Below are 6,025 nucleotides of genomic sequence, written 5' to 3' on the forward strand. Positions count from 1 at the left end.
ACAGTAGCAGTATAGCCCTATCTTCAAATATTTTTTGTGGGAAGCTTAATAGTCAATTCTGTGGTTGTTTTCTAGCTTAACAGGGATATTTGAGATATTGTTTTGTAGACTAATACATGTTTGGATTTGTTAACGAGAATCTAGAACAGAAGCATGGCAGATTATTGTTTCCAGCTTCTCCAAAAGTGGAAGCACCACTCCTTTTAGATGCATTGTTGCCATGCATTATGAAAATGACAGGTATGCGAGGATAAACAATGGTAGGATGTGGTTCATGTAGTTTGTGCTCAAACATTTTTTGTTTTTGAACGGAATAGTTTGTGCAAAAATTTGATCAATAAGCTGGTCTTTTCAACCAACGGTTAGATGTTTTGCCTTTTTGTGAGAATTTATAGTCTACTTTTCTATCTCTACCATGCTGTGCTTTTAGTATAAATAGATAGATAGATGATCTGGCCTGGCAATATTGCGCAGGACATGGGTTTAGTAACAAATATGGAACTTTGGCTTATCATTATTTTCAATGTTTTTCATGGCATTCATGAAATTTAAATGTATCATTGGAACTGAGTTTGCCTCATGTCAGGCATCAAGGTCAAGATCATATTTCTGTGAAATGCGTTGAAAGGATTCTGATGATATTGCTGTTGATGATGTTAAGAGTCGCTGAAGAACTCATTGCGTTAAACATTGCTATTTACCAAGACATGAAAAGCAAATGAGACCACATCAGTTGGCAGGTTTCCACTTTCTGGTTGTTTCATGAGTATTGTTCTTTGCTATGCTGGATACGGTCATGGGTGTTATTGTGGTGATCTGTTTCCTGCTAGTACATTGTTGTTTGCAAGCTTGTATATTTGTAGGTATTGAAGCAACTTTGCTCTTTGTAATGCTAGTGTGAATATAGTTTGCCCAGTTGAAGTATTTCCACTGCCCTTTACACTCACATCACCTTTGTGTTTTTCTTTTCTTTAGAGACTCCTTTTCTGGGTATTCTGTGCATGATTAGAAGCAAAGAACAGTATTTGAATTTGGACTGAATTTACTGTAGGTGATATTTCTAGTGTATCTCTAGTAGCTACTAGCTACTAGCTTTATGCATAACAGCATAAAGTTTCATTACTACTTGAATTGGATTGTACCAGGTGAAATACAGAGCTCGATGCCAAAAATGAGGATACCTAGTAAACCTAGGAGAAAGAATTGATGAATAAGGCACCTATTTGTTCATCAATTACTATGCTTGTGTTAAACAATTAGTGGGTTGACTACTACATAATGGCCGCTGCATTTTATGATCATTATAGTTCTCCACATGTAACTGTCTGTGCTTCTACTTATGATTGCCTTGTACGCATCCCACAATTTTCTTGTCCACCTTGCATGGGGCTTGTATGCAACATCAGCAGAAGTGCTACTTCCATTGCTGGTGCAAATTTATTTCTTCTCTCTTATATGATAATAACTAATTAGTCATCTGTTTCTGTAGGCATGTATTACCGCAGAAAAATAAAGCCTTCCGACCCCATCAATAATCTTTCACTTACTGCAAATACGATTCGCGGTTGGGGATGTGGCAGTGTTACCGAGGAGTGGGACAACTTGTATGCTCAGAAGGTCCAATTGTTAACTTTCCTTTCTACTCTGCCCGAGCCCGCTCTGAGTTATGGGCCGAGTGTTGAAACTAATATGGCCAATTCTATCGAGCAAAGAGAACAGAAAAAGAGTGACATAATAGTTCTTGATTCGGATGATGATGATGAAAGCACAGGAGCACACAAGCAACTGACGCCTGAGAAAAATAAACAGCTGATACCATCCGAACAGGCTGGTGCTCTCATGAGAGTGGTAATCGAAGGAATTGATGAAGTAAATGAGACAATGCATGATAGAGACCAAAACAGTCAAATTGTTCCATATAGTCCAAGTGCAACTTTAATGAATCAGTATCCTTCCGCCAGCTATCAACCATCAACATTTCTGTTTGAGAGAGTTATATTGCAGAAAAGACCTCAGGAACGTATCCATGATCTGGCTGTATGTACTTTTCACTTGCAAATTTTTACTGAGAGTTATATTGTCGATTTTGTTCTACATGTTTGTAATGACAAACTAGTAGCATCAACTTTGCACTGCCTCATCAGTATCTCTGAAGGGCACACTAAACTGTTATCTTTGTTTTCAATTTTTTTAATGTTCATCCATAATTATTTGACGCATCTTAGTTCACAAGTGCCCCTTTCTCTTGTACTGAAAATAATGGATTATAATTGTTTGATATTTGCTGAATCTATTCCAATTCAAAGCTGAAAATTTCCATCTTCCAGCCGTAACTCTTCCTGCTCAATGTAGGTTGCTACCCATAACGAGAAAATAGCAGAAACACAAGTTTCCCCTCCACTTCCTCAGGAGAGAAAAAAAACCGAAAAGTTGATCCAAGCTCCCAAGTAGACGGGGATGTTGAAATTGTGCCAAGAAAAGAAAAAGAAAAAATGAAGCATATCCAGCAATATTTGATTTGCCCTCAGAACCTTACAATCCTCTGGGGTAAGACTTTTGGTCTTGAAGATTTTTGGAATGAGTACTCAGTGGCACTTGAAAGCTCTAAGGTACAAATTATAATCACAGACTTATGACTTTTGTTGCTGCAGCATTTTGAGACATATCATTTTGTAATTTTATAGTTGTGCTTATAATTTCGTGCTTTGTCTGCAAATTGATTCAACTTGTAAAGTTTGAGAATAGATGAGCTCAGCTCAATAAGAGAAATCTGCAAACTTTATCTTCATTAAATTGTTTATTTGGATTTATGTTGTTTGCTATAATGATTTAGTTATATTTTTTGGCCAGCTCGACACACTTGAAGAGGCAGCCAATGAGAAAGAGGTGACCGTCTGCAATCATGAAATACAGATTCATGAAGATCTGGGCCATGTATGCCGTGTCTGCGGTATGATTGTGAGAGAAGGGCTGACACAATCATTGATTATCAGTGGAGAAAGGTATGTTATTTGTTTAAGATATGTGATGATGCTTCTGTAACTCTAAGGCTGTTTAGCAACATATGTAGTTTTAATTTTTCGGAAGTTCTTACCAAATATCCTTTTTAGCAACAGCAAAGTGGCCCACAGGCACGTGTGGGATTCCCATTTGGTGTGCTGAAACTGCTTTGAAATTACACTATTACGTTGTTTGAACAAAATCTGTTTTTATAAGAGCCAAGTGCCTAAAGGGGCACAATATGCCAATCATACCTAGAATTAGTTCATGCCATCTTATCCGACAAAATTGGCACATTTGCTCATGCCGCAGAGCCTGATGGACCTCGTGGGTTGTTATTTTGGTTATTCCTGTATTTCCAGCATGAATAAACTTTTCTAGTATAGCACATGCAGTTGTTATTTTCTGATATTCGGTATTTACTGTTATGCATTATAATTTTTCAGAAATGTAATGATGGCGTAATATAAACTTTGGAATGAACTGAAGTTTAAATGTATGATTGGAACAATCAATTGACATTATGTTTACTTCATGTCAGGCATCAAGGTCGAGATCATATTTCTCTGAAAAGCGTTCAAAGGATTCTGATGAGATTGTCACTGCTGATGTTAGAGTCGCTGAAGAACTCAATGCGTTAGGCATTGCTATTCATCCAAGACATGAAAAGCAAATGAGACCACATCAGTTGGCAGGTTTCCACTTTCTGGTTAAGAATTTAGTATCTGACAAACCAGGAGGTTACATTCTAGCTCATGCCCCTGGTTCGGGGTAAACATTTATGCTGATTAGTTTTATTCAGAGCTTCTTGGCAAAGTATCCCTCTGGAAGGTCTCCTCGTTGTACTTCCTAAAGGCATATTAGGTACATGGAAACGGGAATTTCAACGGTGACAAGTGGAGGACATACAACTGTATGATTTGTGCTCTGTCAAGTGTGACAGAGCAGATCAGTTGGAAATCCTCAACACTTGGCAAGCCAATAGGAGTATCCTCTTGGTTGGATACACCCAGTTCTCTTGGATCATTAACATTGATGGGGGTGTCACCGTCGCAGCTGCATGCTGGGAAATGTTGCTTATGGTCTCTAACCTACTCATAATGGATGAGGGCCATACACCTAGGAATGAGTTGACTATGTGCTAGAATCACTGTGCAGAGTACATACTCTACTTAATGTGGTCCTTACACTTTCCCAGAATCACGTCGCAGAAGTGTTAAACATCTTGAACCTTGTACGCCCAAAGTTTCTCAAGATAGTAGCATCTCATCCTATACTTTCCCAGAATCACTTCGCAGAAGTGTTCAACATCTTGAATCTTGTATTCCCAAAGTTTCTCAAGATAGTAGCATCTCATCCTATCGTTGATAAGTATCAATATCAGGTCGCAGGATTTCAAAAGGGGTCTCTGATAAATTCACCGAGTCAGTAGAAGAGACCCTACTGCATGATGATAACTTCACGAGAAAAACACATGTCATTAGAAGTCTCAGAGAACTAACAAAAGATTTGCTTCACTACTACAAGGCTGATATCTTGGATGAACTACCTGGCCTAGTAGACTTCAGTGTCTTCTTGAAACTCGGTCCCAAGCAGAAAGAAATCGTTCATAAGTTGGAAGCCTATGAGAAGTAAAAAACACGCAATAGGAACTGCCCTGTACATGCATCCACGCCTGTCAGAAATATTAGAAGTTGATGCTGCAGATAGAGCTTCCAGCTTTGACAGATGTAACTGTTGATAATCTGGTCTGGTCTATCAACGTGGCCGACGGTGTGAAGGCCAGATTTTTCACCAATATCCTGGCACTTGCGGAATCTGCGGGAGAGAAGGTCATTGCATGTAGTCAGTACATTACTTCCCATGAGTTTTTTTGGAAAGGCTATTGGTTAAGACAAGGGGCTTGCAAGTAGGAAAGGAGTTCTTTGTGACCTGTGGTGATAATAAATCTACTTCAGAAGATAGACAACTGACAATGGATCAGTTTAACAACTCTATTGATGCAAAAGTCCTTTTTGGCTGTACCAAGGCATGTGGGGAGGGCATCTCCCTGGTGGGCGCATCAAGAGTCGTCATTCTAGATGTTTTGAACCCCTCTGTTACCCGTCAGGCAGCAGAAGAAAGTGTTGTCTCGTAGCAGCCGATTCTCTGGAGGAGAACACCTATGAAACTGCATTCAAGAAGGAGGTGATACCAATGTGGTTTGAATGGAGCGAGCAGCGCTGCAAGTCGGAGGACTTCCAGCTGAACGAAGTTGATATCGACAACTATGGGGATGAGCTGCTGGACAACAGGAGGATGTATCCGGACATCAAGGCTTTGTATGCAAGGTGAAGGCAGGCTGGCTGTTGTACATACACCATGTATATATGGCTAGATTGTCATTGTTGTCAAGTAAAGCTCCTCTAGAACCAAAAGAAAGACTTGACTTGGTACAACTTTGCAGATACCTTTTATTGGTTCTTATGGGCCTTCTCTTCCTTTAGATGCACCAAACAGTCTACATGTTAGAGCATCTCCAGCCGCGTCCCCAACAGGCCCCCCAGGCGACTTTTTCGGCGCCGGCACCAAAAAAAGGCCCAGTCGTGCCCCCAGGACGACGAAAAGTGCCGGTTCGGCCCTTTTTTCCGCCCGGCGGCCGCAGGCCGAACCCGGCGCGCTGGGGGCGCTTGGGGGCTCCGGCGCATGGGAAAAGCGCGGTTGGCCCACACCGTCAGGTGAAAAGTCAAGATTTTCTTCCCCGACCGCCTCCCACCCCCCGCGCTCTCGACCGCAACTAGGTATATCCCGGTGCCGCCCCGCCGCCCTTCGCCGGTAGATAGCCATTCCCTGCCGGAAAAATAGCATAGGTTCGCCGCGACAGCCCCTCCGGCACCAGCTGGGCGTTTCCAGCCGCCGTTTCTGGCCGCGGAGGGGTAGTTTAGTGGCGGGTGCACGCCCACCGCGCGCAAGGTGTTCGGCGATTTGCCTGCCTCGGCGATGGACTCGGATGACGAGGAAGTGCTCGCTGCGCTGTTGGAGGAGG

The 6,025-nt window shown here is 41.7% G+C and overlaps 1 pseudogene; it reads left to right on the plus strand.

Moving 5' to 3' along the window:
- The first annotated feature begins 282 nt into the window (after positions 1–282).
- LOC123112781 (protein CHROMATIN REMODELING 35-like) lies at positions 283–5,369 on the plus strand (annotated as a pseudogene).
- Positions 5,370–6,025: the final 656 nt, after the last annotated feature.

The sequence above is a fragment of the Triticum aestivum genome, chromosome 5B, assembly GCF_018294505.1.
Source record: "Triticum aestivum cultivar Chinese Spring chromosome 5B, IWGSC CS RefSeq v2.1, whole genome shotgun sequence".
Lineage (NCBI taxonomy): Eukaryota > Viridiplantae > Streptophyta > Magnoliopsida > Poales > Poaceae > Triticum > Triticum aestivum.